Source organism: Ixodes scapularis, unplaced genomic scaffold (genome assembly GCF_016920785.2).
Source record: "Ixodes scapularis isolate PalLabHiFi unplaced genomic scaffold, ASM1692078v2 PGA_scaffold11__112_contigs__length_91849675, whole genome shotgun sequence".
Lineage (NCBI taxonomy): Eukaryota > Metazoa > Arthropoda > Arachnida > Ixodida > Ixodidae > Ixodes > Ixodes scapularis.
Window position 1 is genome coordinate 87,886,071 of NW_024609837.1, and position 7,228 is coordinate 87,893,298.

The 7,228-nt window shown below is 51.1% G+C and overlaps 1 pseudogene; it reads left to right on the plus strand.

Moving 5' to 3' along the window:
• Positions 1-341: 341 nt before the first annotated feature.
• On the plus strand, positions 342-6,072 carry LOC120836055 (annotated as a pseudogene).
• Positions 6,073-7,228: the final 1,156 nt, after the last annotated feature.

Below are 7,228 nucleotides of genomic sequence, written 5' to 3' on the forward strand. Positions count from 1 at the left end.
ATGCAAGGTGCCATTTGTTTTAGGCTTTTGCTTTAAGGCCCGTTCACACTCTTGCAACCGAGTACGACCGAGAGAGACCAGAGCGGTTTTTGAGCCTCTTGCGACCTCTAAGGACCAGCTCCGCTGCAGTGCATCCGGTTTGAAGAGGTCGCAAGAGGCTTAAAAACCGGTCTGGTCTCTCTCGGTCGTACTCGGTTGCGAGAGTGTGAACGGGCCTTTAGAGCAGTTACTGCTGCAGACGCCGGCTAGTGCGGCGCGCGGGTACGGTGCGAGCGTACAGTTTTTGGTCGCGCACACAGCAAATCCACCAGAACCCTAGCCATAAACATCTTCGCTGTAATATGTATTTTTGGTTTCATAACGAGTATACTTTTCATAACTGTGGTAATTCATGCAGCCATGGTGATCGATCAAGTTTAATTTACAGCCCACGTTACCGCCATACGCGAACGAAATGCTCGAGCGACGAGAGCTACAGCGCGCACTCGAGCTGGCCGGCCGCGCCAAGGTCGGCCGGCGCGCTGTGACGTTGCTGACGTCAAATCACGTGACAAGCAGGCTTGAAAGCTGTCCAGGAGGTATTGGCTCACCTCGCCAACGCCCTCGCGTACCGCCGTCGCCTCGGCTCGAAGGCCAAGGAGGTCCGGCTTCAGGTGGATTTGGGACATTCCTGCGTCGAAGGGTGCGTTTCGCCCGCCTCGGATCTGCTTTCTTTGTCGAGATTCACTTTCGTCGTGATGGCGTCCGACGCGGTTCCGTATTGTGAGCGGAGGCCTTGAGCGATTGACCGACAGCCAACAAAGCGTGTGAGTGGCTCTCCGGACCCACGTGATGAGCAGAGCAAGGCCGCCGTGGAGGAAGCGAGGGGGACATTTGTCGGAGGGAAGTTTCCCCCCGGGAGCTTTGACGGAGGGAAATTTCCCCCCGACGGCCGGAAGCGGAGCGCGGCACGATTTGCCGGGTTCCGAAAGAAATGTCCCCGGAAAAAAAGTCCCCGGAAAAAATGTCCCCGGAAAAAATGTCCCCGGAAAAATGTCCCCGGAAAAAAAGGCCCCAGGTGGAAAGTAGGAAAAAATGTCCCCAAAGGGACATTTTTTCCACTTCAAGTACAATCCGTTTTTGACTTTTGTGTATAAATCAAGAGTTTGTCATTTCATTCCTGATTTTGCAACATTGCATCTCAACTGTTTGTGTTTGTTTTTCATTGTGAATAAAACATTCATAACACTTCTAGCTAAAACCAAATTATTGTGTCGGGAAATTTGAGAGGTACTTGTGTACCCTTTTCCAAATAGGTAAAAAGCGCGACACTTAAAGGGACAATGAAATGACCTTTTTACTTTTTCCAGATAACTTTTACATTAAACCGTCAATGTTCACTGAATGCCGAACAGGCATCCGTTTTCGTCTCGGTTTATTAACTTTTACACAAAAAATTATTGAAATATCGACTTTTTCATTCTCTCCAACTGACCGCAAAAGAAGCCGTGACGTAGACCGTTTCCGGAACCGGAAGTTCTCTCGGCAGTAGCGGCAACGAGTTGGGGTGCGCCGGTAGGTTTTACTGCGCTGATGTCACCGACGTATTTCCTGAATCGGCGCCTCTCATCGCCGCATCGCAGCTGAGCGAAATTCAATGAGATATGTTGCGCTACAGCGACAGCATGGGACTAGTCCCATACGCCGGTATGCCTGTTGGGAAGTGCAGCGAGTCTTGTCACCACCCCGTCATTGTTGGCAGAAGGGCCGGCCCGTGTCAGTCGTTTGCAAAGCGACGTAGATGGCGTTTTTCGCGGCCTCGGAGATGCAGGAGCGAGGCGACGTTAAAAAAGATACGTTTGAACTACGAGTGTCAGCAAGAGCCACGTAAATACCTGCTTACACTCGGAGCGGACGCGCGCGCTTGATGGAAGTCTTGTATTCGCGCTGTTGGTAAGCTCTTCGGGACCGTTCTTTTACGATTGCAACTCGATACTGACGCGACACTCGGCAAAGAAAGGTTGGACCGGGGTCGACAGTGACGTGCAGTCTCTCAGAATAAAAATGGCATACCAATAACAAAGTGTACATACCGTGTTACGAAGGCAATCCATACGGCGTTTATTTCAGCTCTATATCACACAAAACAAGAAGATAGAATCGACGAGAGTCCCTTTTCGACGAGTGTTCGTCAACACTGCCTCGGAAAACAAGGGGAAGAGATTGACCTCCTCACCTCTTAATCTAGAATTGAGGTCAGTGATCAAACTATAATACGGGAAGGGTCCACAAGGGTCGCGCGGGCATATTCCATTTAGCACGCCAGCCGGTCGTAGGCAGACGGTCTTGCGACGAAGCAACGCAGCGCCGAGTCGGAATGCCTGCTAGGCCTATACGCTTCGTCGGAGTCGGTGAATCCAGCGTTCTTGTTCGTCGTGGTCTGTTTTAAGTACTGTTTTCTTGCTGCTTGAAGTCGGCACGCGCGGGAAGAACACGTAGAAAAATAAACGTTCAGTCAGTCAGAGTTTTGAGAGGAAGGAAAACAAAGAAAGAAATGTTCGTCGGTCGCCGTCACCCAAGTAACTGGCGGCCCTGCCCTACTGCGCACGCGCAGTAGTTGCTTCGTTTACCACACGATAGATGGCGCTTGGCTCTCAGCAGTATCAAATTTGGCAATTTTCGCCACACATCTCTAATTATGCTACAAAATGTGGATCTGAATATTATTTAACAAAACTTTTAGGAAACATTCGCCGGCTATTTATTGTTTACGATCGCGGTGCTGGTGAGGTAGGCTCTTACCCAATAGGCGATGTGGATTCGGCTGACGTGCACCGATTCTGCGTATGCATCGTAGTGAACAGGCGAAGGAAGGAAGGCGCAAAAGAGTCCAGTTTTCTTTTAAAAGTTCTATAGCAAATAATTTTTTTGGGCTCCCTATTTTTGTGTTTTTGTGTTTCTTTTCACACCTTTTACGACGTGCGGTGGATGAAACTCGATTTTAAAATCATTTCATGGTCCCTTTAACACGAACAAGCGATCGTTAGTTTTTTTTTTTTTTTTTTTTTTTTTTTTTAAGGGGCGAAGCTTCTTAGGGTCTAGCCTTGTCCGTCCGGCGTCCGTGCTCACATCGATTGCCATCCCATCTGTCTTCTTAAAAAAAGAAAAAAAAATGCTTGCGCAGTCGACAGGATTCAAACCTGTGCGGGAGACCCCAATGGATTTCTAGTCCATCGCCTTAACTGCGGGACGAGTAGTGGCTCTGAGATGTGGTAGTAACTGAAGAGCTGGGGATGTCATGGATGAAGCGTTGCATGTAGCCGCTCAACGTCTATACAACAGAGGGCGCTGCGGTCAAATGCGTATGTAATCGCGTTAAACTTTGCATGCATTGGCTCAACGTTTATAGAGGAGAGGGCGGAGGGCGCTGCGGTCAATTGCTCAAATGCGTATATAACCACGTTCTATACCACACATTCTCTTTCTGACATGGACGTGGAGATGCTTTCCCACGGCATCCAGCGGATCCAAGCTGATCCGCTAGAACCACTGGCTCTGCATTTCACCGACCATAAAGCAGTAATAATGAAGTCGAAACGCAACCCGGAACTCAGCAATACCTATGAGCAATAAAAAAAAATCAGCACCATCAGCACTACCTATGAACAATAAAATCAGTATCATCAGCACCACCAGAGCTTCGCCCCAATCAACATAATTCACCACGTGGAGATGCGGTCATTTTTTATAGAAACGAGAGGTTAATTGTCATCAAAGTTATTATAAATATTGAAGGTGCTTATTTGGGGATATAATGCAAACGGTAAAATTTCGTTCTCACTAATCCTCTTTCGGAGCCGTTTTCCCCTACCTGCCACACGGTGCCTTTTTTCCCAGGACATATGACCGGACCGCCCGAAGCACATGAGGATCAGGGAAACCCAGAGATAGAAAATCCTTTGGGGACATTTTTTCCTACTTTCCATCTGGGGCCTTTTTTCCGGGGCCTTTTTTTCCGGGGCCTTTTTTTCCTGGGACATTTTTTCCGGGGACATTTTTTCCGGGGACATTTTTTCCTACACCCCGATTTGCCGGAGTCGTGAGTTCTGTAGTATCCTGTTTGGACAGGCCTTTCGACTTGACTCCGAACGCGGTGCACGTGGTCGATCGGGTTCAAGATGGACGCGGTTCCGACCGGGATGGTCAACATGGCGGGTGGCCTCCAGTCTTTGCCTCCGGGGCGTGAGCGCCCCCCTTCTCCGTCGCCGCGAGAGCCCTCTCACTCTTCCCCTCCAAGGCGGGAGCCTCCCTCCTTCGTCGGGACGCGGGCGGCCATTTCCTCCTTCCCCGCCGCGTCGAGGCAGGCCAGTGTCAGATCGCCGGCAACCGCGCGCTCCCTCCCGACCGTTGGTCGGTGCGCGCCCACGTTACCCTCCCCCCGGGGCTCGTCCTCTCGTTCGCGAGGGCGGATGTTTTTTTTGTGGCAGACGAAGCCACCCAAGGGATGAGTGCCCAGCATCCGGGGCCACATGTTTCTCGTGTGGGCGTGTGGGACACTTTGCTAATGTGTGTCGAAGCCGTCCGAGGGGCGACCGGGATCATCGTCAACTGGCTCTTCCTGCTGGGCGGCCGGCCTCTGCCCGCGGCTACTACGACCGTCGCCAGCCTGGTCCGACAGGCACCTCCGTGCGAGGCGTCACCACGCTCTCGGATGACTACGACGACGAGCTGCGGCCCAGCGTCTACACGGTGGGGTCGCCCGGTGGTCGTCGGGAGCAACGACCCGGACTTCCGCGCCGGGGCTTCAGGCTGATGTGGAGGTGAACGGCTTTCCTCTCTCCATTCTCATCGACACCGGTGCTGAAGGTTCCCTACTGTCGGACGCCACTTTTAACCGCATTAATCGGAGCGGGTGCATCAAGTTATCAAAGCCGCCGCGCATTTTGGTGCACTACCTAAAGGGTTCCATTCCCGTCTTGGCATGCTTCCACGCAAACATCGTGTTCAAAGATCGCTTCGCGACCATCCTTTTCTACGTTGTACGCAGCGGTCGTTCCCTACTTGGAGTTGACGCGGTGCATTACATCAAAATGATCTTGTCTGGCGTACCGCTAAAATGTTTCCACATCGACGCAGCTGCTCCCGGAACAGTCATCCCGGGACATGTAAACAAGGCTGAGGTTCCGCAGCCATCGTCCACGGCGGACGCACGTCCGCCACCCCCTACTTCTGGTGCTTTCGGCACTTTGTCGTCGGCTGTGCCCACAGCCCAAGGTTCGTCGACCTCGTCCAGTGACCGCTTCCCGTCGTCGGTGAGCGATTGTTCCACGCTTCCTCCCGGTTTTGAGGCGTTTAAAGATCTTTTTTTCGTCCGTGTTGGGTCTGGTTGTAAACCAGGCACATACCATTACGGTCCGTCGTCATGTTCCGCCTGTTCAGGCAAAACTCTGTCGTTTACCGTTCACGCTGCGCGAGTCCGTAACGGCCGAGATCCAGAAACTCGAACGTCAGGGCGTGATCGAGCGCGTTAGCGCCTCCGAGTGGGTCTCGCCGATCGTGGTCGTAAAGAAGGAAGACGGCGGTAGCCGCATGTGCGTTGATCTTCGGGCTCCCAACCGCGCGGTCGTGATCGACTCTTTCCCACTACCGCATATCGATGAACTCCTAAACTCACTCAAAGGAGCATCTCGCTTTTCCAAACTCGACCTTGCGTCGGCTTACCATCAAGTGCGACTCGACCCCAAGAGTCGAGACCTCACAGCGTTCATTACGCATGAGGGTTTGTTTCGCTTCAAGCGAGTCTGCTTCGGCCTGGCCTCCGCGTTCTAACAAGTCATGTCAAAAATCCTTAAGGACTGCCCCGGCGTGCAGTTCTACTTAGACGACGTGATCGTCTACGGATCGTCACCACAGAGCATGACGCGCACCTGCGCGAAGTTCTCCGACGGATCAAGTCCGCCGGCATGAGGTTGAACCGAAAGGCGGTTTTCCGCGTCCCAACTTTGTCTTTTCTCGGCCATAGTCTATCCCAGGGTATCGGAACAAAACGAAAACCAAAAACGAAAAACGAAAAAAACGATATTTTTTGGCGGAACGGAAACGTAATCGAAACGTTATTTATTATTTTGTTCCGGAGTGAAACCGAAAAATTTTCTTATCGGTTTTCGGTTCAAGGGAAAATATCAGGTATTTCAGTAATTCGTTTCACGCAGCGAAGAGACTGCCGTTGGTTTGTACCATAATTAAAGAGAAGACAAGCAAGCCATCGCCCCCGCGTCTAAACTCCGGGCGAACAAGCATAGCAAAAACAAAGACAAAAAATACAACGAGAAACAAAAAACATGACGCAAGGCGCCATTGCTTCCCACCAATGAGAGCGCGGTGACGCGACGCCTCCACACGCTCGCAATGCTCTCCTTGGCTCTTGCGCCCTCTCCCTCCATGCTTTCTTCGGACGACAGAGACAGACAACAGATCACGGCAAGCGCGGGAAGTTTGTGACCCGGCGTTGTAGAAGTCCATCTTTTGTTTTTCTACGGATACGGCAGTCTGATACTCTGTTGCAAAAGCGTACTTCTTCATCCCTATGGGCCTTCAGGGCCTTTTCGGCGCTGAAATTTATTTTATCGGACCAGAGGTCCTGCCTTTGACCGAGCACACTTGATGACGTGCTGCTTCTGAGATCATGCTCGGTGCCTTGATGCCTTGATCATGATCTCATTCTCAAGGCAATGAACATGATCTCAGAAGCAATGTCGTTTCCGCGGATTCCTCTGGAGCGCCTGAATTATCTATTTTTGTGTAAAAATAAACGTTACGTTCCTTTTAATTTTTGTAGCGATTTTTTTTTTTTTTTTTAGAAAGAAACCGTTACGAACCGTTACGGAGCATTATTTTTTCGTTCCGGAGCGGAAACGGAACGGAACTTTTTTGTATGGAACGAAAATGAAAACGGAACGAAAAACATTTCGTTCCGACACCCTGGTCTATCCGCGGAAGGCGTAGCGCCCCTTCCGTCCAAGATAGAAGCCGTTCTAAACTTTCCTACACCGTCCGATCCGACGCAACTCAAGGCATTCCTCGGTCTAGTGGAATATTATAGCAAATTTATTCCACACTGCGCGACAGTGGTCGAACCATTGCGTCGTTTGTTGCGCAAAGGCAACTCTTTTTCTTGGACTTCTGACGTTGAGAGCGCCTTCCAGGAAGTCAAGACTGCTCTCCAAAAAGCACCCATCTTAACGATGTT